Below are 25,221 nucleotides of genomic sequence, written 5' to 3' on the forward strand. Positions count from 1 at the left end.
TAAAAAAAAAAAAGTAACATGTACTTTAAGAAAACAAACAAACAAAAATGTTTGAAAGCACTACTGTTGTAATAATACATTTAATTCAAAGAATGCCAAGTATGTACCAAGAATCCAAGTATAGGGAAAGATGACTGGGGTCTAATATGACACAGAACAAGGGTTAATTGGATAGTGAACATGTCTTTATCTCCTGTGAAATAAATCTCATGCAATAATGAATATATCTGAAAACTTAGATTACAGCAAGGGGGAGTTATTGTATAGAATTTTCTCTAGGAACCTAAAATCATAGCATCCTAGAAACCATGAGAGCTAAAATAATTACTGTAATCCTTTTTGATAACTGGGTTTGGAGAAGTTACTTGGGAGGGAAAGTGTAAGCGTGGAACTGGAGACAGAGGGTACCTTTCTTTCTCCCATCTGGGGTGCGAAGGTAGGCTCCTGTCCCTTCCTTTTCTACCCCACTGTCATCAGACGCCTTCTCCCCTTTATTTTCTACCATTTCCACCCTCCCCACTGCTTTCCTTCATCTTAACATGGGCTTTCCTGAGCTTCAGCTTCCTGCCGCTTCAAGCTGTCCAGCACCTGGGGTGGTAACATCCAGCCTGTAAGTTGGTAAGGAGATGGAGAAAGGGAAGAAGAAAGATTGGTGAGAGAGACTAGCTGATGGCAGATGGTGAGAGAGTGCCTGAGTCACCACCGGGGAATCTTCTGGGAAGTGCCATCTAGAACCTCTCTCTTTTCAGTTATTTTCTGTGAGTTTTCCCAGAAGGCACAAGACGAGAAAATCATTCAGCTTTATGAAGAAGTATTAACAGGCAATTTTATGAACTATTTGTTATTTATGTTATCACTACATAACCTAATAAATCATACGGATCATTAAATAATGTCAGGTTGCCCTTGCGGTAGTCTTCTCTTGTAGACATTCTACTTGTGATTGCTCAGGCTTAAACCACTCAAGGAGATGCTCATCTGAGGACTCTGACCTCAGCTCTAATTTCCTTGGCTTTGGTAGAAATTATGGTGACACAATATTCCAGAAAATTACCTACTTGGAAAACACAGAAGATTCCATGCTTTCGCATTTCTGGGTTTTTAATCAACTAACAACAGAGAAGCATGTCAGGAGCGCAAGGTTCAAAGCCACTCTCTGTTACTAACCAGCTTCTTAATCTTGGACGGTCACTTCACCCTCCTGGGCCTCACCCTCCTCATCTGTAAAGTGTCTTCTGGCACCAACGTCCATTTTTCTAAATATTTCTTAGAGTAAATGAAAACCAAGATTCTGAGTTTGAGTATTACAAAGCATTACTAGTGTATGAGGGGATTTGAAAAATACTGTATGTTGTAGATCTGCCCATTCTGGCTTCTTGTTTGTAGGAAACATGCAAGTGTAAGTTACCTAGCTAAACAAAAGCATGTTTTCTCATTGCAGATAAATGAAGATTTACCGATCCCTGGATGAAGTGCTCGGAAAGTCTTTAAATGCCATAGTCAACTGCCATTTCAAAGAAGAGAAAATAGATGGTTTTGGAAAGTTCATGCTGTTTCTTCATTGAATTTTAGGTGAGTGCATCTGAAACAAAGACTTTAAGATGGACATTGAACTTTTTCCCCTTAAAGTGCTTCTCTCCTTTGCGTGAAAAGAAAACGGCGTTAAATGTTATCAATGTTCTGTACTGTTAGTGAGGTGCCACACAGTCAAAGACTTGGTTTCTGTGCCTTTTGTGGCTTTGTTACTGTTAGAAATCACCTGAAGTGTGAGGTGTGAGGTACAGATGCCCTAACATTCTTCCTGGTTCCTATGAAGCAAATGCCTCAAACTCCATTCTACTCTGAAGGTCATAATTTTTTAAATATACAAAAGTACTTAGTTTCAGAGTAATAAGCCAGAATAAGACAAAACTATGTTCTAAAGGCATAAACTGGGGGAAAATGTCATGATGGTAGTGACAGTTTGATCATTAACAAGTCTGTGTGTGAGAGACAAGGCTAACATTTCACAGGCTGCCCTGGGGAGATTTTATACTGCTTAAATTAAGGTAGGACATGGTTTAGGTTAGGTGCAGTTTCTGAACTGCTGTGTATGATTAAGCACACACACGTGCTCACACACATTAAGCTTTGTTTTGCTTGGCCATAAAATGGATGGATACAAATATTTTTTTACATCATCATTCATAACTACCCTTCCGTGCTATGAAAGACAAAGGCTTGCAAATCGGTGCTTTACTATTAGTCTGCAATATGCCATTGTCGTTCATCAGCAGAATGGAAAGGAATGGAGGAATTGAGAGGTGGTCTTATTGAGGAAATTGTGTGGCTTTCCACCTCCTCCTGAGTCCAGCTTTCAAAGTGTGGTTTTATTATCTACTTTGAAGAGTGGCGATTTCCGGAACAGCAGAATAAACCTCTGTTCACAGTTCTGAATAAAACAATGCAACTGACAGAGCAATGACCACTTTCTAAATCTAATCCTAAAGACACCCATGCTTGCTTCCTTTATCCTTTTTGTTAACGTCAAAGCGAAGGGGCTCATTCTCTCACAGTCTTCAGGGTGTGTAAATGTGGTTTATTGAGATTGCGTGTGGAACTAAAATGGTGATTTCGTTTATTTACAAGATGTTTGTTGAAGGCGGTTCCCAGGAGCTAAACTTAGAGCCCTTTGAAAATATCAGTAAATCAACTTGTCTGGTGTAACATTCTGGAGGATAAAATGAAAATGAGAAACGTCTTAACTCTATTTTCCAGTTTTGCTGGTCTGTGCCTGTTTTTACCTTCTAGTCCATTCCTTCCCTGCTCCTACTCTACTGGTTCCATGGCAGCTGACCCCTATGGGCTGTATTTTCTGCCCTGAGACTCACCCCCTTGTCTCCAGCTTCCCCAGGGACCTTGAACTCTGAGCTCCAGTAGTATCACCTTTTCCCTTTCTCCCTTGAGACCTCGTGGGTGGTAATGCCTTTGGCTTCCTGCTGCTGATCTCCAAGTTCATTCACTATCCCCTGTCTAGCTCTCAGTTCTTCCATCATCCAGGTAACCATTTCTCTAGGTTAAATTCCATCTTTTTAAAATATTTAGAGTGTTTTCTCATTTCTGGTTAGATTGAAATTGACCAACAAATCCTTCATTAATGTCTCCCAAAATTATTGGGAAAACAGAGAACAGGGATTCCTTGCTTCTCCCAAGGAAAATGATTCTTAGGAAATGCATTTCAAGTTAAATGTAAAGTTGGGTGGTTTTTCTACACTGAAAAAAATTTAAATTTATTGAAGCCATGTTCTAAGCTGTACAACGTTGTGGCGTTAATTCGCTGCTACTGAGGAAATCATTGTCATATTCTTATTTTACATATCAAATTAATGGGAAGATTTTTAAATTCTCAGGTATGCACCAAATATGATTGTTACTTTTTAAATACTCACATTGCACAGACTTCTCTACAGATGAGAACTGCTCCTTAAGGCCTCTGTCCCATTCCTGCGTTCACATTTAAGTCTAGACTTAATCTATTTGATTATGGATGTGACCTCTCTTTCAGTAATGATAGTTTGCTACTTAAAGATGCCCTATGATCTGATCATTTCACATCTCCTATATTAAATACTGGCTATATTGGAATGCTAAGTGATCAGATGCCACATTGTGTCTTTTTTTTTTTTTTTTGGCAGGTAAACAATTTACCACTGTCTCAACCACCCTACTCTAAAGGGCTTCCTTGATACTACAGTAGCTTTTCACAAAATCACTTCACTTGGTTATTTTAAATGCAAGTACCTTGCCTTTTTCATTTCCTTCTCACTTATTTATGGAGGCATTTTCCTTTTCAGTCTTTTCTCCGAGGTTATCGTGACTGTTAATCTGTCCATTTTAATGTTTTGTGGGTACATTCAAAAGGACATGGTGTTCCTCCTACCAACAATTTTCATCTATTCAAACAATGTTAATGGTCAACCTGCAATGCCTAATTGAGGATCCTTTCAGACAATGTGAAAATGCCATTACAAGCAGAATGACTTGGATCCCTTGATAACCTAAAATTGAGAGGCACAGGGGTGAATAGCTTTGTGGTGTGGTTTAAGCAGTGAATAACTGATGTTCTCAAAACAAACCTTCCTTAGTTTAGTGCAGCACTGAAAGTTCTAATCATTAACATTTCTCTCCAGCTTATGGAAATGAGGCTTTATAAAGCCATATTTAAAAAAAAAACTCTCAGGGAAAGAAATGCATCCATTAATAATGCATACTACATCACACATAAGTCTAATGACTTAGCAAGCCAGAGACTCCTGAGGGAGTGATGCAGAAACTCAGCTTCTGGAGGTTTGGTTCACATAAGTAGGAGGGGACCTATTGAAATAACCTCACTAACTTCATAACGTGGCCTGGTGGGTCAAGGGACACATGTCATAAAAGATAGCTCAGGCTGAACCCCTCCTCATATTGGAGGAAGGGTAGGAGGAGTGGAGGTGTGAGTCCTTACACTAATGAGCAACATTGTCAATGGAGATTTTAAATCACGGCTGCCCAAATAGTTCAGGAAAGTGCTTTAAACAAGATGTAGTCAGTAGTATTTCTGCTGAGCCACAAAGTAGGATATTGGAAAAAATCAAATGTGTTTAAAGGCAGAAGTCATCTGTAATCCATCTTGGCATTCCTGGACGCTGGCCCAGCCCTTGGCTCACTGTAGATAACTTCTAAATAAATGGTTGGTGAAGAAAGACTAAGGCCCAAAGCGATGATACCTAATGCTTACTTGTTCTTACTTTATGCCAAACAATATTCTATATACACGTATATTTCATTTCATGCTTAAACAATCCTATGACGTAAGTAATATTATATTTCCTTATTTAAAGATAAGGAAACTAGGGCCCAGGGAGGTTAAATAAACTGCCTGTGGTTAAGTTGGGGGGTAAAAATTCAAATCTGGACAGTCTGGCTTCAGACCCTGAGTACTTAATTATGATGTTCACTGTCTCTCATGTAATATAATCATCAATTAACTTTAAAACACAGAGCAACATTTTTTATTATGAAAAACCTTACGTCATTTCAAAACATGCCCGTGTTAAGAGATCTCGCCCTAATCGTGAATGGCCTCGCTTGCACCACAAATTCTCCCTTTTCAACGTTCCTATTTTCCCTTTTCTTTTAAAACGTGACTGTCTAAATCAACTTCCTAATTTATATTCAAATCTCATTATTTCCATTCTTTAAAGGTTTTATCTGAAATGAGTACTTTAAAAATCCTATTTCTCCTTTTATTTCATTTGCTTCATTGAAGAACATGTAACCTTGAGCAGCAAGTTCCTTGACCTCTCTGAGCCTCAGATCCTTAACCTGAAAAGTTATGTATAAGTTGTTGTGAAGACTAGAAAATAATATCCATAAACAACAAAGCACAGTTCCTGGTACATGGTAGGAGCCCAAGAAACAGTAGCCAATATGACCTAATACACTAGGGCCACTCCAGTATCACAGCTGGTGCTGGGGGCACCATCAACAAAATCTATTTCGTATATTCCTTAGCAAGTTATAATATTTATAATATAAATATAATATATAATAAATATAGTAATATTTCGTGTATTCCTTAGCAAGCAGACCTCTTGAGTCTCAAGGCCTACTGTTGTCCCTCATCGGTTGGTCTTTGCCAGCATAGGAATCACGTGATCTGCCCTCTCTAAGCCACGCTCTCTGAGCCTTTACTTTTGCTCATGCTGGTTTTTCTGCCTGGACTCTCCCATCACCCACACTCCTCTCCAAATCCCCCTCACCCACATGCACACATGCACTCTCCAGTGACTTGCAACACCCCAGTCATCTTTGGAGACACATCACAGCTGTTGCTGTTACCATTTCAGTTAAGTCATTGATGACCTCCTCCTGGGTCAACAGATCATCGTCGGTCCTTCTCAGAATTCACGTAGCCTTTTGAGCCATTACCAGGAGATCAGCTCCAATTGTAGACGGTAGAGAGAACAGCGATCTCATTCAGTCACTCACAGCCTCTTGTCATTTCTCACGTTGCCTGTCTGTTTTCCCTCCAAAATTTTCTTCAGGGACAAATGCCAAGTTTTTTCTTTATCTTTGATTCGCCTATACCAAGCTCACAGTAGTTTCATTTCTGGTTTTGAATGAAGTCTGGAGGGTCGTTATTTTGAGATATGCTTCAGTGCTTCCAGTGTGGTAAAGATCGTAACACTTCATCCAGCATTACAAGCAAAGGGTGAGCTCCCTTAGGGGAAAGGGGACCTTACAGAGGTGTGCCAAGCACCAATCCAGAGACTCCATGAACATTATCTTACCTAACTTCATATTATCCTCTCAAATTAGCTATTGTTTCCCTTCGTATTCAGATAAGAATAGTAGGGTTCCAAGAGTGTAGGTAACTTGCCGATGTCACATTTCTGCTGAGTGGCAGAATGAGAATGTTAAGCCGTATCTTTCCACTGCAGCACACTACCTCACTAAAAAAGCTTTGCAATTTAATCCTATAAGAATATGTATATAAGATAATGCTAGAATTTTCCATTTAAAGTACTTCCTGAGGAATAAGCTATTTTTAAGTCTCCAGATCTTTTTCTCATTGGCAAATAAGTTTATGTTTAGGTTGATGCCAAAATTAGCAATATTTCTGTTCAACAAGAGTTTCAACGATACAGCACCTTGTGGTTCTGAGACTGTGCAAAAACCTCATGTATTGATGTGAGCGTAAGCTTGGAGATGATGTCTAATGCTGTCGACTGATAGAATTTTAGGGCTATGCATTATATAGAATCACCACCAGTGCTGGGGGCTTTTTAAGGCAAGGATTTCTGTCTCTCTTTTTTCTCTTTAAAAATATTTATGAAATGAATATTTGTAATTAATTATAAAAAATTTGTTTTGGATACAAAGTTAATCATTCTGTAGACATAATGACATGCTTAGCACTTCTTAAGAGGGTACATAAACGTGTTCTGAATTTTTCTAAAAATCACACTATTCAATTATCATGTATAAGAAAAATAATTGGTATGAATAAAACTCAAAATTTGCAAACAGCAATCTTCTGACTTCATTTTAATTGCAAATATCGGTATCCATAGAGAAGGGTTTCTTCAATTGGTGAAAATTTTTGACGATGCTTAGGCCACATTTATACCTATAATGATCATTCGCTCATTTGCTCTTTAAGAATATATTACACATCTCTTAATGTTTCCTGGCTCTGTGCTAGGCACCTGGGAGCCTGAGATAAATAAGGCATAATTATTTCAGGTAATATTCTACTTTGATTTGCCATCGATTATGTCTTAAGATCACAGAATTTAAGCATCAGAAAGGATATTTCTGATTATTTCACCTAGACCCCTCTCTTAGTCCATTCAAGCCTCTATAACAAAATGCCAAAGACTGGGTAGGTTATAAAGAATGGAAATTTCTCACAATTCTGCAGGCCGGGAAGTACATTAGGGCACCGGTGTGGTCTCATTCTGACGAGGGCCCATTTCCTGGTTCAAAGCAGGCACTTGCTGTCTGTGTCCTCACATGCAGAAGGGGCTAGGGAGCTCTGTCAGGCCTTCTTTATAATCCCACTCATGAGAGCTCCACCCTCATGACCCAATCAACCCCACAGTCCCCTCCCACATTCTGATACCATCACACTGGGCATTAGGATTTCAACATATGAATTTCAGGGCCACATAGCAACTCCTAATTTTACATTTGAGGAAGTTGAGGCCAAGAGGTTAAGTAGTACCCCCCAAATGAGCAGCAAAGTTGCAACGAGGACCTATTTGAGTCTCCTACCACCAAACTCCTGTCCATCATACAACAAATGAGCCAGTATTTCTATACTCTTGATCTTATTTTCCTCCAGGAGAAGTTTCTAGGTGTAAGAAAAGACTCAGAAAACAAGGTTGATTTGGTTTTATTCACAAGACAAAGAAGTAGATTTACCATTCATCAAGTATTTATTGAGAACTATCAGGAGCTTTCCTAGGTGTTGGACATATGGCTGAGCAAAACCAGAAATGTCTTCCTGGCTCACATCCTGCGTATTGTCTGGTGTGCACGTGTGTGAAGCCGGAGCACAAAAGCCATAAACGGCCCTTTAATGGGAATACCAAAATAGTCCAGGTGCTGACAGGCAGAATGTGATGCTAAAAATGGCAACTAAAGTGATTGCAACGTACTCGTTTCTTAGAAAAATGTAAAATAGTGCCATCTATAAATACCCCATATATTAAAACAAAAAGAGACAGGCCTGTGTCTTTGGTCTACTACTGTTATGTGGATAACTTGTTAATATTCCAGAGTGAGAAAGAGTTTATATATAAAATATATATATATTTATATATAAATATATTTATTTATATATTTAATATATATAATATAATATATATACTTACATATATTCTATAATATATATACTTATATATATTCTATATATATAATATAATATATATACTTATATATATTCTATATATATATTCTATAAATATATATTATATATTATATATATACTTATATATTCTTAAATATAGAATATATATATACTTAATATATATAAATATATAAAAAAAACTAAGACTTCTATTCACAGCTCCCGGTTATGGCCCTGCCTGTTGAGTTCTCTCTTTTGTGTGCTGATTTCCCCTTTAATTTCCCAGAAGAGTTTGCAGAATGCTATTTACCATATGTAAGCAGGATTTTTAAAACCACGATCATTACAAGAATGGATGGAACAATGCTTTCCTATCAAAAACTAAGGGTTATGGTGTGTTTACAAAAGTTCATCGTAATGTGCTTTAATGTTAGTGCATTCGTGTGAGTGACAGCTTATGGTTTGCGCTTGTATTTTAACCATCAATTGATTTTTGTAACTTTCAGAACCTGACTTTTAAATCTGTACAGTTTATTTCAGGAAAATATTACACAGTGTATCTGATAGTTTCAAATGATCAAAGATAGATGAATAATGTAGCTCTCTTTTCTGTCATTCCTTACAATTCCATAACAGTAGGCTGGAATTTTTTCTGTGTTTATGTGTGCGTATCATACTATTCTTCCAATTGTAGTTGTGTAGATAAGTAGGGTGGCTGTCTTTTTCTAAGAGCATGTTTTTATTATTACACCACCTTTTCCTAATATATATGAACAACTGTAGTATCACATGGTTTCCCTTCCGAAGTTGAATTTCTTCCCAGAGTAGTAGCATCCACGAAAGGCACATTTGAAGATAAAAAAGCCTCATCACCAGATAAGACTACATTCTTCCCAATTCAGCCACTGCAAATGAGCCTCTCATGACCTCAATTCAGTAGAGTTCTGTTTTATCCGGCACGGATACAGCCCCGCTCAGTTCACACACCTCCTACGTGGCCAACAGTGCCGCCGTGAGTAACACAAAGCACGCCCCCACCTGAGTCGCTGGCACGTCCCCACGGCACTTTGAATTCTCCTTGGGCAAGGAACATTGGCAGACCTTAAGTACAGTGGTAAAATTATCCCGATATAAAACCCTTCCCCTTCTCTCCTAGATTCTCCCTTCCCACCGTACAAGGAGTGAAAGGGCCTAAGAAGCAGGGCTTACAGATTCCTGTCCTAAACACAGTTCTTAACAGGGATTTCTCCATCTCCTAAAGAGGACTCCTTTGAGGTTTTCCATATCCGCCAGCTCTGAGGCTATTGTGTGTACGGGTGCACCTGTAAGCATGAAAGCTTTTCGGTAAGGTATTATTAATCCACTTTCTGATAAATAGTGAAGTTCCCCATATTTTGTCTTACATAATAACAAAGATAATAGTCCAGTGCAGCTCATGATTGCCTTCTCATTCGGATATTCAGATCCTTTCCATACTCACGCATAGAGTTCATGCTTAATGTATACTAACTGCAGGAAGCTGTGGTTGCCTAGTAACCAGTGGAGGTGTGTCCGAGGGGCTAAAGAACATAAATGAATAACGGAAACACTGACATTACTTTCAGCCGGGTGACCTAAGGCTTAATTCAGCACTCGCCATTCCAGACATTTCTAATGGGCTGGCGAAACAGTAGCTTTCTCAGAAGTAGCTCATTAAATCATAAAAATGAAAATTAGCATTTAATATGATGTTCTTCTAGATGGTCTGATAGGGGAAAGGAGAATGACTGGAAAAGCAACAAGACCAGAGCCTAACGTCTTTGATACACTTTTTACAGACTACAGAATGAAATGTCTGCTAGGACTCACTTTCTCAAACAGCTTTTTCTAAATGTTTAGATTCTGTTTGATCAGTTTTGGGAGGAAAATATTTCAGTGTTTATTCAATTCTTTGGTAGTATTACCTTTTTCAAGTTGAAGTTTTTAAGGATTCTGAAACAGGGATTCTTTCCCTTTTATTTTATTTTTTTCAGTTTATTTATTTTGAGAGGGGGAGGCAGGGGCAGAGAGAGAGGGAGAGAAAGAATCCCAAGTAGGCTCCATAATGCAGAGCCCAATGCAGGATTCGAACCCACGAACCATGAGATCGCAAACCTGAGCCTTAGATGCTTGATTGACTGAGCCACCCAAGCACCCCTGAAAGGCCAATGTTTTAAAAAGCAACGTAGAAGTGGGGCACCTGGGTGGCTCAGTGTGTTGGGCATCCGACTTCAGCTCAGGTCATGATCTCATGGTTCTTGGGTTTGAACCTCACATTGGGCTCTGTGCTGACAGCTCTCTGTGCGTCTCTCTTGGCCCATCCCCTGCTCACTCTCTCTCTCTCAAAAAATAAATAAACATTTATAAAAAAATTTTTTTAAAGAAATATAGAAGCCAAGGGAAACTGGGTAGACTTAAGAGCACGTTTAGCTGGATGGTGAAATCAACCCACAAAATAAAAAATTCCTGCCTGATGCCTTCTGAAGAAAACACAACCAGCAAATCAAAGTGCATCCTTATAATGCCATTCTGTTCTAACTGGGTTACTTGGTTGTAAGCCTGGGATTCCAAACACCCAGGATGAAATGTGGCCCCTTCATTAAATATTTTACTCAAGAAAAGGACGAGGGGGACATTAAATTTTTCGTGAAAATAGTAATGACCATCCTATTGAGTTGGAAGCGAGATGGGTATGAGTGCTTAAGGAGGAAAATAAGATAACAAAGGAATGCCAGTGTTGGAAAGTGATTCCACTGTCAGATCCCACCCTCACAACGTGTTTCAACCTCCCTTGCCCATAGAGAGGAAAATTTGAAGAAGCACACCAGACAAGACACACAGGCTTCAGTGCTCGGAAAAAAATAGTTTTTTACTGAAGTAGGAAAAATGTTATTACTCATAACCAAATCGTTTGTGTGGCCTCTACCCCACATCGAGGCAAGGCAGAAAATCATCATCCACTGTTATTAAGAGATGTGCAAAGACCTGCCATTTGACTCTGAAGCAGTGGTTCTCAATCATGGGCAGTTTTGCCCCCCACGGAACATTTGGTGATATTGGTAGACATTTGTATTGTCATGTCTCAGGGATGGAGGTGGTGTGGAATGCTATTAGCCTCTAGTGAGTAGAAGTCACGATTCTGCTTAACATCCTACAGTGCTTAGAATAGTCTCCTAAAGGAGAGAATTTACCTGTCCCAAAGTGTCAGTAGCATCCAGGTTGAGAACCCCTGCTCTGAAATATTAAGAACCACAGTGATTCATAGCAGGCTCCACATTAGGTTGTCTTTATACGTTAGCTACTTATTCTTCACGGCCACTTTGTTAGGTAGGTGCGACTCTTACCCTTATTTTTAGACGATGAAATCGAGGTTTGGGGGGTTAAGTAACTTGCTCAAGGCCATGCAGTCAGCAGGTAGTGGATTTTGAATTCAAAGTAGATGAGGCTCCAAAGATCAGCTCCTGTCAGGTCACTATGCTCCTCGATCCAAAACTACCTGCATCAGCTGCCTCCTGTGTTGTCTGAAACTCTACATCTCCAGAGGGTCCCCATTAGAATGCATATGTGTCATCGGAGCAGGCTGACAGGGTAGTTCATCACAGCCCGTTTGTCCCCTGTCAACGTCCAGAGTGAGTGACTGGGTTCTAGGAACCTGTGTTGGCTAAGAGATGACAGTGTTTGAAGGGCACAGAGTCTTCCTGAAAAAGGAAATTTCACTTTAAAACGTCCCTCCTTGGAAGGTGACATTAGTGGGGAAGATGGGATTTCAGGTCAGGGCATAGAGTGTAAAAAGGACCAAATTGTGCACCAAACGTTTGATTGTATGAAACAGAGATGCCTGAGTAGCAAGCAGTCTCCTCACACTGAGGGCGATGGGGTGACAAGCTGATTTCTCCTGTCAGAGAAGCCCTCTCTCCTGCTCATTGCCTGCCCCTCGGGGAGTCTGAACTACCCCAAGAGCAAGGGCAGCAGTTGGGCATAGGCAGTGCAGAATCCCCAGGGAATGTGGACAGGAAGCAGACAATTCACTTTAGCCAACACATGCAGAAAAAGAAGGCCATCGTCTGTAGCATGTAAAAAGAAAACAAAGACCTGTTTTCAGAGAATGGTTTTGCTTCTCCACTCATAATTCCCTTGATCTGGTCCTTCACACAGTCTAGCATCTGCTGCTTTTCTATGCTTCCGGTGATAGCACGCTGAGCCCGGCAACCTCTTCAGGCTCTTCTTGGGAGCTGACTCACCACTCAACCTGTGCCCCAGCCACATGGAACCTTTTGCCATTTCCTTGTCCATCAACTTTTTCTCTTGTCCCCATGAGCCTCTTGGTTGAGTAAAGAGACTTTTCCCGGAAACCCCCTGTATTCGTTTCCTACGGACATTATAACAAATGATTGCAAACTTGGTGGCTTGAAATAATAGAAATTTATTCTCTCATAGTTTCTAAAATAGAGAATTCTGAAATCAAGATGTTGGCAGGGCCATGCTCCGTCTAAAGATTCTAGGGAAGAGTCCTTCCTTGCCTCTTCCTAACTTTGGTGGCTCCAGCAATCGTTGACTTCCTTAGCTTGTATCTGCATCACTCAAATCTCTGTCCCAATCTTCTGATGGCTTTCTCTGGGTGTGTCTTTCTCCTTGTCCTCTCCTCTTATCAGGGCCCACGCTAACCAGTAGGATCTCCTCTTGCTCCTTAATTAATTACATCTGCAAAGACTATTTCCAAATAAGGTCACATTCTGAGTTTCTTGGTGACCATGAAGTTTTTAGGGCCACTACTTGTATTAGGAGCTATAATAGGATATATAGAGAAGGAGATTTTTTTATAAGGGATTGGTTCACACAATTATGGAGTCTGGGAAGCCCCTGTGTCTGCAACCCAAAGGCCTGAGAAGCCGGAGAGCTAATGAAGTAAGTTCCAGTCTGAGTCTGAAGGCAGGAGAAGACCAATGTCCCAGCCCCAAGACCATCAGGCAGAGAGCACATTCTCTCTTGCTCCGCATTTTGTTCTTTTCAAACATTCAACGTTGGGAAGGGCAATCCGCTTTACCAAATCTACCCATTCAAATGTTAACCTCATCCAGAAACACCCTCATAGACACATCCAGAATAATGTTTAATGAAATATCTGGGCAACCATGGCCCAGTCAAATTGACACGTAAAATGAACCCTCGCACTACTCAATCCACTACACCCCCCCCCCCAGCAGCTTTTCCTTTATGTTTTACTGGCACCGCTGACAAGGTGATTGCAATAGCAGTGATTGACTTTGACCCTTCCTCGTGACCTATGGTGGAAGTACAGATAACAATTCCACCAGCAAAGAAAAATGGATATTAGGTAAGCAACAAATCCGTTATATTTCCATGTATTTCTCTTTTGTGAAATAGACGCTTTTGTATTAGTTTATGCCTTGTATTTGCAAGTGACAAAAAAAAATGAAAACTCACTCAGGCCAGCTTAACAAAATAGGAATGGTCAGGCTGCAAATAAGGGCAGTTCAGAGGCTCAAAGGATCTTGTGGTCAGGACCTTGTTTCTTTCCGCCTTTCTCGGCTGTTTTCCTCTGGTGTTGAATTAATACTTAAGGAAGCTCTATCAATGCAGTGATGAAGAAAGCCACCAGTACCTCCCACCATACAAAATCTAGATCACAGGATTAGAGCTTAGATCTGTTTCCTACAGAACTTTCATTGGTGCTGCTTAGGTGCTTTATTCTTGATAACTTCAGTATACCCGTGGATGATCCAATCAATACCTTCCTCATATCCAGAAATAAATCCCTCCATTTGACCTCAGCCATCTACTTCTTTGAACCACTTGCACCATCAGAAAAGAAAGCAAGATATCTCGCTCTCCAAACACCATATCCTCCCCCTCCAGCTTGTTCTGATCTCCACACTTGCAACTCTTTGTGTTCGTTACAAAGTCTTTTTGTCCTTACTCTTTCTCACTATCAAACAACCACCTTGTGTTTTTACTTCCCTCCTTGCCTGGTTAGATTCCATGGTCCGTTGCCTTTTATGTACCTTCACCTCCCTGCATGTTTTTCCTACCGTCTATTCGCCAGGCAACAGCCAAGCCAAGTAGATGAACCCACTTACCTGCCTTTCCTGTACTTTCACCTACTTGGCTGAGCTTTGTCAAAGAAAGCCACGCGACTGAGCATCCTAGAGTCATGATCACGACGTCAGATGTGCTCGCAACATTCCGTGGCAGTCCTACTATTTCAGTAGTCCGCTCATTCTACTCTCCACAATGACTAGCTCATTATTTCTCCCCTTGCATCAAAGCCTTCTCCCCATTCCTCATTCTGAGCTAGCAACCTTGCTTTTGACTTCATTGAGATGACAGAAGCCACTAGAAAGGAACTCCCTCTTTCCATGCCCAAATGTACACACATACCCTCATCTGCATCCTTCTCCCTTCACGTCACAGAAGAATTAATTTCTGCACTTTTACTCTGTATCTGGTCCCCCTTTACCCTCTTAGGACTGTGCACATGCAGTCGGCCATTTTCTCTCCCATGTCATCAGTCTGTCTGCCCTTAGCGGACCGCTGTTTTCTGCATGTAAATATTTTCTAGAGTCTCCTGTATTTGAAACATCCCCTTGATTTCATGTTTCCTTTCATTTGCTGCCCTACTTCTGCTCCCCTACAGATCCAGCTTTCTCAAAAACAAAAACTGGTTTACCCAGTCTGAGTCCACATCCTCACCTCCCATTCTTCTGTCCTTCACCCTTTCATGAAAAGGGGTTTTATTGAGGTCTTCATTATCTCCCTATTCTAAAGCTAATGAATGCTTTTCCCATTCTCATCTTACTCAGCCTCTCAGTAGCTTTCAACTCAAAGACCACCCCTTCATTCCTGAAGAACTCCCCTTCAGCTTCCATAGAAACACACTCACAAGGATTTCCTCTTACCTCCCCGAACCTCTGTCTTGGAGAGGAGTCTTGGGCACGTTTCTCCATGGATGTTTTCCCCCGGCTTTACAAAAATCTCTTGCACCTACAGCTGTCACATGTACATCTCCATTCGGGCCCTGTCTTTAGGGCTTCAAGCAGATATAGACACAGCTTATGTGACATTACTGAGGCAGTGCCTCAGAAACATTTCAAATTCAGCACTTTGCCTTGCTTACGCATTGTCGCATTCCCGCAACAAGCTCCTGTAGCCAACTTCTGCATTGTCGTAAATGGCACCTCCATTTACTTCTGAATGCTGGGAGTTTTTCTTTCCACTCTTTTTTTTAATGTTTATTTATCTTTGAGAGAGAGAGAGCAGGAGCACAAGAGCGTGCAGAGGAGGGTCAGAGAGAGAGAAAGACATAGTATCCAAAGCAGACTTCCCCTCCCACGCCCCACCCCCCACCCCTCTGCCATCAGCAAAAAGCCCAACATGGGGCTCTGTCTCAGGAACCATGAGATCATGAGCTGAAATCAAGAGTAATTCACTTAACCCACTGAGCCACCCAAGCACCTCTTCTTTCCATTCTATTCTCACTCGTCCTCCCTCATTCAGTCTGTACTGGGGTCCTGTCAATTCTGTCTCCATAATATATTTCAAACATGTACACTTCTCACTGTCTCCACTGGTGGCATTTTAGTTCAGAATCCACAGTTGGCCCTCAGACGGCTGCTCTTTAAATACTCTTGCCCCTCTCCTGTCCGTTCTCCACCCCATAGCCAGGACACTCCTGTAAAAAATAAAAGTTGGATTATGTTCCTCTCATGTTTGAAATCCTTCAAACCTCCCCACTGCACTTAGAATAAATTTTAGAATCCCTCAAATCCTTGGTCTGCCAACGTCTGCATGCCATGACCCTCTGCCCTTTATGCATAGCGCTCCAAACACACTGGTTTCCTTGTGTTCCTTGAGCACACTGGGCTCTCTCCCCTCTCAGAGACCTCACACATACTCGCCCCTTTGCTTCAAAGACTCCTCCCCATTCTTTGCAGGTGTCATCTCAAATACCACTTTCTCAGGAAGCCTATTCTTTCTTTAGACCCCATTCCAAGCATGGACACAGACTTAATTACTCACTGTGAAGCTAAGGGCAATTCTCAAAGCTTTCCTAAAATCTTGATGATAACAGAGCTATTATAACTCAGAATATTTAAAATTAGTCATCAGCATCATTATTCCTTAGACCATAGTCATACCGTTCAAAAGGGATCCCATATTGGCTGTTTCCTCCTGGGCCACCATGTTTTAGAACCTGGTTCCCCTACAGGTAGGAATTCCCTCTGACCTGGACCTTGCTCCCCGTGTCCAGAACGTCAACACCCATCCTCCCTGGATCTAGTCCCCAAACCCTTCTTATTCCGGTTAACAACTCACAGTCTTTCAGCTATACAACTCATAGTGAAGGGAGCATTTTCCTCTGTCTCACAGGATGACCTAATTTATCTTCCTTCATCCCTCTCTTGTAGACTAGTTTATATATAAACATAAGCCCCTTGAAGTTTATCCCCAAAAAAAATAAAAAATAAAAAGAGCATTCTTCCTCAAAGGTAGTCATGAGGCCTGTAGCCTCCTTTAGAATATGGAAAATGTTGCAGTTTTAAAACTAACAATCTAGGGGTTCCTGGGTGGCTCAACTGTCCGACTCTTTGTTTCAGCTCAGGTCATTGTCCCGGGGTTGTGGGATTGAGCCTCGCATTGGGCTCCTTGCTGAGCGTGGAGCCTGCTTGAGATTTCTTTCTCCCTCTTCCTCTGTCCTTCTCCCCCGCTCATATGCTCTGTCTCTCAAAAAAAAGAAAAAAAGAAAAAAGGTAGCAATCCGTTTTATTCTCTCTTGTTTTGCATTTTTGTTTTTTACCATTCTCAAAGTGTGTTTCTGTGTATTTTTAATTTGATTAAGTTTTTTTAATTTAATTCCAGTCTAGTTCACATACAGCGTTATATTAGAGTCAGGTGTACAATGTAGCGATTCAATAATTCTATACATGGCTCCGTGCTCACCGTGATAAGTGTCCTCTTTAATCCCCACCACCGATTTCACCTATCTGACAATCCATTTTAAAATGAAGCTACATAGGTACTTAGAAACAGATATGAATAGATAAATTCAAAACTATTACTTGTGGCCAGTGGGGTTATAAGTGATTAGAAAATATTTTTGATTACTCTTATTTTTTAATCGGCCTACAATGTTTATCAAAGATATCACAGAGCCTGAATAGATGAAACAAATAGAGTTGTTCTTACACTTTGCATATTAGTGCCACAAGTGTGATCGTATGGGTGGGCAATGCAAGCCACAGAATCTGATGTATGACTGAAGGTTTCTGTCTTCTCAATGTGTGTGTATAGGAACATATGAACACAGAATTGTGTCTCCACTGGGAGGTCAAGTGCCGTTACCTGTATAATGAACGTGAGTGGCGATTCATCTGTGATGAACAAAGTAGGAGCTGAGGCCTCTCGGCCTTGTGTTACTTACACGCCCTGGTTTTGTTATCATGTCAGGGGTCCTTTCTGATGTCTCACCTGGCGAACACATAGCGTGGTGCCTTCCGTAAACAAATGAAGACCACCTGCTCACCATTACTTATATGCAGATAGCCTTTCACATGCGTAAAGTGCCTCCCTGGCCGGCTTTTATGCGACTTCCCTTCCTGCTCATTGTTCCCCCCTTGTATGATGGTTTCTCCAGTTTCTCCATTTCACATGTCACCGAGAGGCTCTAAACCGAATGCAGTGGCCTGATGGAGAATTAACCAGTGTGAAGTATGGAGAAGGATAATGCCTCCCAGGTTGACTCCAGTGAACTCCCTGGTGTCACGTACCAGAACCTCGGAGATGTTAGGTGATCTCTACTGATGGAGTGTTTACCACCACAGACACCCAGGAGGGTCCAAAGCGCCCAATATCTTTATATTGTGGGTCAATTTATGTAAGGCGTGTTTAGCTATCAAATGAAACTTTATCATTCATTCCGATCATGAAATTCATGTAGGTATATACAATGACATTTCAGACACTGCTTTGTCAACTTGTCTTCACTTATTCAGACAACTTTCTCAATTGTGTATTTCTTCAGTATTCTTTTATAAAAAAAAAAAAAAAAACAACTATTTATTTTGAGAGAGAGCCCGTGAGCAGGGGAGGGGCAGAAAGAGAGAGAGAGAGACAGAGTCTCAAGCAGCCTCCATGCTGTCAGCTCAGAGCCGAATATGGGGCTTGATCTTAGGAACCGTGAGATCACGACATGAGCAGAAATCAAGAGTCAAGACACTTAACGGACGGAGCCGCTCAGGCGCTCCTCGTCAGTATTCTTTTTCTCTTACCCCCTGGATAATTATGCTATATGTTCTCTTTAACCACATATATTTTTACTTTTATCTTTCCCCCTAAGTCACCTTGTATCCTTTTCCAACTGTTTAATCTATTTTTCCTTAATAATTTCTTCTCCTATAGTCTTGCCTTTAATTATTCTCCTAACTTGCTCCATGTTATAATACCCTTTATTTTCATCAAAGTTGGCATCGATAATGAACTTTTATTGAGTGCCCACAAGGTGCATGACATGGCATTTGCTTCCCAGTCTCTCCATCTCATTACCTACGATTTATACACACATACGACTGTAGAGACAGCTACTACCCCTCCCCCCGCACCCCTCACCTTGCCACCAACTAATTACTTATCCTTTCTGAGGAGCGCATAACAAAGGAAGGGAGAAACTCAGTAACTTATCACTCCTCTGTCTAATCTTGGTCACTGAATATGCTCTTAGGTACATCAGGCATCCGTCCATGGAGCTTTTGGCGTGTATACTGCGCAGATATAGCCCTAGTACCCAAGCACAAAGCAAAAGCATCTGGGAAAATACACCTAATATCCGAACATCAACCGCTTTCCAAGCTTGGGGCACACTGAATGGATGATTTCCCCCCCTAAATGTTCTGCCTAAACGGACCTAATTAAATTATCTATCTACTCTCAAGTCAGTTAATTATATTTTTTTCATATATTGTATCTACGGCTGTATTTTCTTTATCCATATTCTTATCTCCCCTTCTAGGCTGTAGGCTATTTATATTTCTCCCGCCTACATCTATACAATATGGGCTTTTAGAAGACACTTAATTAAAATTTATTGAATTAGAATAAGTCATCTTATTTTAGAATAAGTCAGGCGGAAGAGACCAAGAAGTAATAATCTTGTGTAACTGTGTATTCAGATTAAGAAAATGAATTCTTTCAAGAGTGACTTCTCGGGAATATGCCTGTTTCTTTGACTTCATGAGTAGACCTGATTTTCAGAAATGTCCTCCTCTCTTCCCTCGAACTGAGAAAGAATATATTCTGTCAAACGAAGACGTCATCGTGGCTCTGCAAACACGCCTGGCTTTACAGGATATGGGATTGTCACAGAGGGTGACCAGACAAGTACTCAGTCCCCTGCTCCTACAAGTTCCCTGACAGTCTGCCACTCAAACCCCACAGATCTTCTGGTTTCCCCACCGAATACAAGGACAGAAAAGAACTCGGAGTCTATCGAAGAACTCTGCCTGATTTTATATCAACTCAAACTCAGAGCATCCTGACCTCACAACTCTCTTGGAATCTTTTTCCATTTTGTTCTCCTCAGGACAGATTTTGACCTGAGCGAATATTTGCTTCTTCTCAGTATCCACTCTGTTTTGCTGTCAGTGGAAGGGGGCTGTAGAGATGCTGCCACGCTGATTGCCTCTGACCAAACAACAACAACAACAACAACAACAACAACGGCAACAACAACAAAACTGTGTTACCTGCCTCCAAGTAACTCCCGGTCCTGCCTTGGACCCTGGAGCACATTTGTGGAGTTTCACAGAGGATGCCAAACTGGAACTGGGAAGGGGCCCCTCAGACATGAATTTAGAGTCAGCAGGGCGATATTACAAACAGCAAAGTCAGGGCATCTGGGTGGCTCAGTCGGTTGAGCCTCCAACTTCAGTTTAGGTCATGATCTTGTGGTTCATGAGTTCGAGCTCGCATTGAGCTCTGGGCTGACAGTGCAGAGCCTGGAGCCTGCTTTGTATTCTGTGTCTCCCCCCCGCCCCTCTCTGCCCCTCCCCTGCTCGTGCTCTCTCTTTGTCAAAAATATATAATAAATAAACATTTTTTTAATCTTAAAAGAAAAGCACAGTGAACACATGGCAGGACTTTGATACCGTTATTTCACCTGTTTCCTCATCAATAAAGTCTGTATTACACTGAATTATAGGTATGAGTCTTCTAATTCTAACATTCTATGCTTAGATTTTCTAATTTAAACTCAATAATTCCCACTCCCACACAGGAATCTGTTCTAAGGAAATAACCCAAGGTATAATCAAAAACTTACATACAAAGATGTATCACTTATAAAAAGAAACCGGGAAAAGACTAAATATTTATTTCACAATGAGGGATGGCTAAGTGAATTCTGACACATCCAAATAGTAGAATTTTATGCAACTATTAAAAAATATTTTCAAATAATGTATAATAGTACAGTATGTTTATTTTACATGTCTTTCTTTAGGTGAAAGAAAGCTATAGTCAAAATCATCCAAGATTGTTAGTATATAAAAATTAAGAAATGCATCAAAATGTCAATATCAGTTACCTCGGATAAATAAATTATATGTGCTTTTGATGTGATTTCATAAATCTATATTCCTCAACTTCTCTACATTGGACTTGTAATATTACCTTTCAGTGAGAAAATGGGCACGTCATGTCAGGTTTTATTATTTATTATTATTTTATTCTTAGGTTTAAAAACCAAGTATGTTTTTCACTAAGGAAGAATCCAGATGTATTCTTGAAATTTGAAAAGATTAAAAATACAAAAACAGAAATTTGGGAATAAATTTCCATATGTGAATAGGGCAAAATGATTCAGGGTTCACAATTAGTTATCTGTGGGATCTGTATCCATCAATTTCACAGTGCTATTTAAAACCAGATACTTATTTATAGCCCCGTTAATACAATTCAAAAGAGGAGTGCATGTTTTGAAAACATCTTCAGGGTAAAATAGAATATCTTGATATTGAGTTATATAAACTGAGATGCCTTGCAATAGCCTTGTTCTTTCATAAGAAATTTTCATGAGTAGAATAGATACTAATCCGATTAATATTTTTTAGGTCAGCTGCTCAAAGCAGCTGGAGAAACTATGTGCCTGCAAAAATTGTTCAATAGATCGCAATCTTTTTTGTTGTTGCTGTGAACGAGTTTTCTTATTTGATTTAAACCAGCGCCCTAACAATAAAGCTCTTTGTGGTATTCTAAACTAAATAACAATTTGAAAATGTGACCTGAAAAAATGGACTTTGCAGGGGTTCAAATTGTTTTGTCTTGTTTTGATTTCATTGACATTAGCAGCCAGTTGTTTTTTGGGTTTTTTTTTTGGGGGGGGGTGTTTCTTTTTTTTTTTTTTTGGTAGCCATCCTGTTGAATTCAAGCATGTGACCTCTGAGCCCATGTTGTTACCTCGAGTTCGTGGGAAATTAGGTGCCCTCATGTCTGAAGAGACAGCAGTGAGGCAAACAACCCTGTAAGCTCTCTCCCAGGTCTGTGCATCCAAGGCTTGGCCCATCTTTCTCATAATTCTGAAGCATTATGTCTCGAAACTGTTTCCCCCGGGTGTTAAGATTCTTCATATGAAATTAGGTGGGTCATCCCAGCACAGATTACGTTACAAATTTTGTTCACACTGAACAAGAGGTTAATCTTAACATTGGCAAAAGGGGATTTCAAACTTTGTGAAACCAAATATATTGGCATCATATTTCCTGAATGCTTAAGAGAGAGAATCAAACAAGTTGCTTGACATCTGACAAACGATGTGTGCTCATCATAGTTAATCCCTAGGAGGGGTCTACATTGACTAGATAAATGATATGCTCTTCAGTTGACAAAATGAAGAATGGTGGGATGCATAAGCAATCTGTAGGAGGGAAAAAGACACAAGGTAAAGACTCACAAAGAAATGAGTACAAGCAGTGAAAGCGTTTCTATTGAGCCAGCCACACATGAGAATAATTATGAATTATTCAGATTGCGGTTCTATGAGTCTTTCCTTCATCAGCTGCCCTGACAAGGATTAAGGGGCTCTGACTTTCCAGTGGATATGCTTCTTGCCTTTTTGTCTATTCTGCCTCACTTCCACGCTTTGTAGGACTGTGTCATGACGAGTCACCACCCTGAAGGATTTTTCAGAGTTGGCAGCAGTGCTGGAGCTGTTTTAATAATCTCTACTGATTTGCTGTAGGTCTTGCTTGTAATGATAGAGAAATCTTGTGATGTGCAACATGCATTTTATTCTTTATAGCAACTTCCTGCCATGAAAGTTTTTTCTCTGCCACAGGTTTTGTTTTTCTTGTTGTCGTTTTCTTTTTCTTTTTTTTTTTTTTTTTAACCCCTGGTGGCTTCTTTGCACTAGAAGGCTTCAAAGGGATTTTAATGCTGCTTTTCCTATGCAATTGGCTTTGGTGCCTGGCAATTTCCTGAGTTAGATGACTGCGGAGAAAAGCAACTGAAAGTCTGTAGTGGCGAGCAGTTTACAGCCCTTGTTACTGATCAAGGTGACCTTTTAAAGGCTGTTAAGCTAACATTGGTACGTTGTTAAAAACGTGGTCTCTGTATATAATTTCTATTCTGAGGCTCTTTCTAATGACAATTCTTTTTAAAAAGTTTTAGGGGCGCCTGGGTGGCTCAGTCGGTTAAGCGTCCGACTTTGGCTCAGGTCATGATCTCACGGTCTGTGAGTTTGAGCCCCGTGTTGGACTCTGTGCTGACAGCTCAGAGCCTGGAGCCTGCCTCGGATTCTGTGTCTCCCTCTCTCTCTCTGCCCCTCCCCTGCTCACGCTCTGTCTCTCTCTGTCTCAAAAATAAATAAAAACATTAAAAAAATAAATAAAATTTAAAAAAATTAAAAAGTTTTAAAAAGTTTTTTTTTTTTTTTAATCAACTACCAACTTTAATACTCTTTCCACAGTTACTTCACATTGGGAATATGTAAAACCTTTTGGCTGGTCATCATCTCCTCTAGATAGTTTGTAAGCGGGAGCAGGCAATCCTGGCTAGTTACCTGAAATGGTCTCTGTATTATGCTGTGTCACTACTCATATTATAAAGCGTATCATTGAAAATGTGTATCTGGTTGAAAATGACAGTTTTATCATCAAGGGAAAGTCAGGTGTCAATGAGCTTTCTTGTCCCTTTTGTTCAAAACTCATAAACATTTTTGCTAAATAACTCTAGCGATAATGTATTGAGCACTTAACTGTGTTTCAAGCTCAGTGCTTGGTAATTTCCTTGGACCATCTCATTTAATCCTTTTTCATAACTTTTGAAAGTAGAAATTTTACATAAGAGTAACCAAGGTTTAGAGAGGTTAAATAATCTATCCAAGATCACAAAGCCAGTCTGGGTAAGAACCGATTTTAAAACCACATCTGAGTAACTCGGTGGTTGCTACTCTTGCCTCCCTCCCTGTGCAGCGTGGGATAGTAAGGAAAAGCCTGAGCAACCCCCCCCTCAGGGGCTTGACCACAGCAGAGAATGCTGTGAACACAGTCCTGGAGGAGTTGAGATTTCCTCCACTGTGCTGACATAAAGCATTCATTCCCTGCTTTATTCATTCAAGAAATAGCCACCGAGCCCGACATTATGCCAAACCCTTTGCTGGTTCCATGGTATGAAGAGATAAATAAGGCAACATTCCCCTTCTTAGGCGAGTCCATGTCTAAAGAGAGAGAATAGATATGTAAACAAATTATTATGGAATTTGAGCTAAATCTGGAAAGTAAGCAAAGCTGTGGAAGCAGGGGATTGGCCATGCATGACCCGAGGGACAGAATAGCTGCTCGCCTGATGGTGGAGAGAGCACCAGCTGTGAAGGATGTCCATGGTGGGAGGGAGGGACCACAGCTGTGGCCAGGTGAAGCCTGTCACCCAGGCCTCCCATCAGGCGTCCTTAAAGCACATGCGAATAAACTGAAGGTGGTTCCTTAAATATTAATTGCGTAGCTATGGGCTTGGGGGTCCCAGGATTCTTCAGAGTTGCAACTGTCCCAACTCCAAACTTCTACTCTTAATATGGAACCCCCAAGTATGCTTTGGTTGATTCTATCAGGCTGTGTCACCACAGATCCAAATCTGTGATCATTTAAAATAGGAGGGGCGCCTGGGTGGCTCAGTATGTTAAGCATCCAACTTTTTATTTTGGCTCAGGTCATGATCTCACAGTTCGGGAGCTCAAGCCCCCTCCCCGCCCCCCCCCCCGCCCCCCATCAGGCTCTGCACTGACAGTTGCTTGGGATTCTCTCACTCTCCTCTCTCTGCCCCTCCCCCACTTGTGCTGTCTCTGTCTCTCTCAAAATAAATAAATAAATAAACTTAAATAAATAAATAAAACAGAACTGGGACTTAATCTGTTTAAATAATGGCTAACCACAGGGTTTGATGAAAAGAAGTTGAAGAATTTTGCCTCCCACCTCTGAACTGTGATTAGAAGTTTGCTCTAGGAAAATCCTTTGAGACTAGCCCTTCCTATACTGATGCAGTGTTTTCAACATCCGTGTTTATTGAATTATTTAACTTTTATATCTATATTTAAAGGAGCTTTGAGACTATTGCTCCTTTTTTTTTTTTTTGAGTTAGTAACTAGTGTTTAAAAATACTTGGAAGAAGTAGTAGATAATGATCAGTATTTTGAGGGATTAGTGGCAACTTAAAAAAATGCATATAGTTATTTCATTTGTTTCAGGGCTGTGGGGGCCCTTTTATTCTTATACCTCTGCTATTCGTTTCTTTTTTTTTTTTTTCCTTGCTCACGAGGTTGAGTC

The 25,221-nt window shown here is 40.6% G+C and overlaps 1 protein-coding gene across 23 annotated transcripts in view; it reads left to right on the forward strand.

The window, feature by feature from the left end:
• Positions 1-25,221, forward strand: part of DTNA (dystrobrevin alpha) — a 354,664-nt gene that overhangs the window by 166,184 nt on the left and 163,259 nt on the right. For all 23 annotated transcript variants that reach the window (XM_042961697.1, XM_042961704.1, XM_007090764.3 and 20 more), the window contains exon 2: positions 1,442-1,572. The gene's annotated coding sequence lies outside the window, so the exon portion shown is untranslated. The remainder of the gene's footprint in view (positions 1-1,441; positions 1,573-25,221) is intronic.

The sequence above is a fragment of the Panthera tigris genome, chromosome D3 (assembly GCF_018350195.1).
Source record: "Panthera tigris isolate Pti1 chromosome D3, P.tigris_Pti1_mat1.1, whole genome shotgun sequence".
NCBI lineage: Eukaryota > Metazoa > Chordata > Mammalia > Carnivora > Felidae > Panthera > Panthera tigris.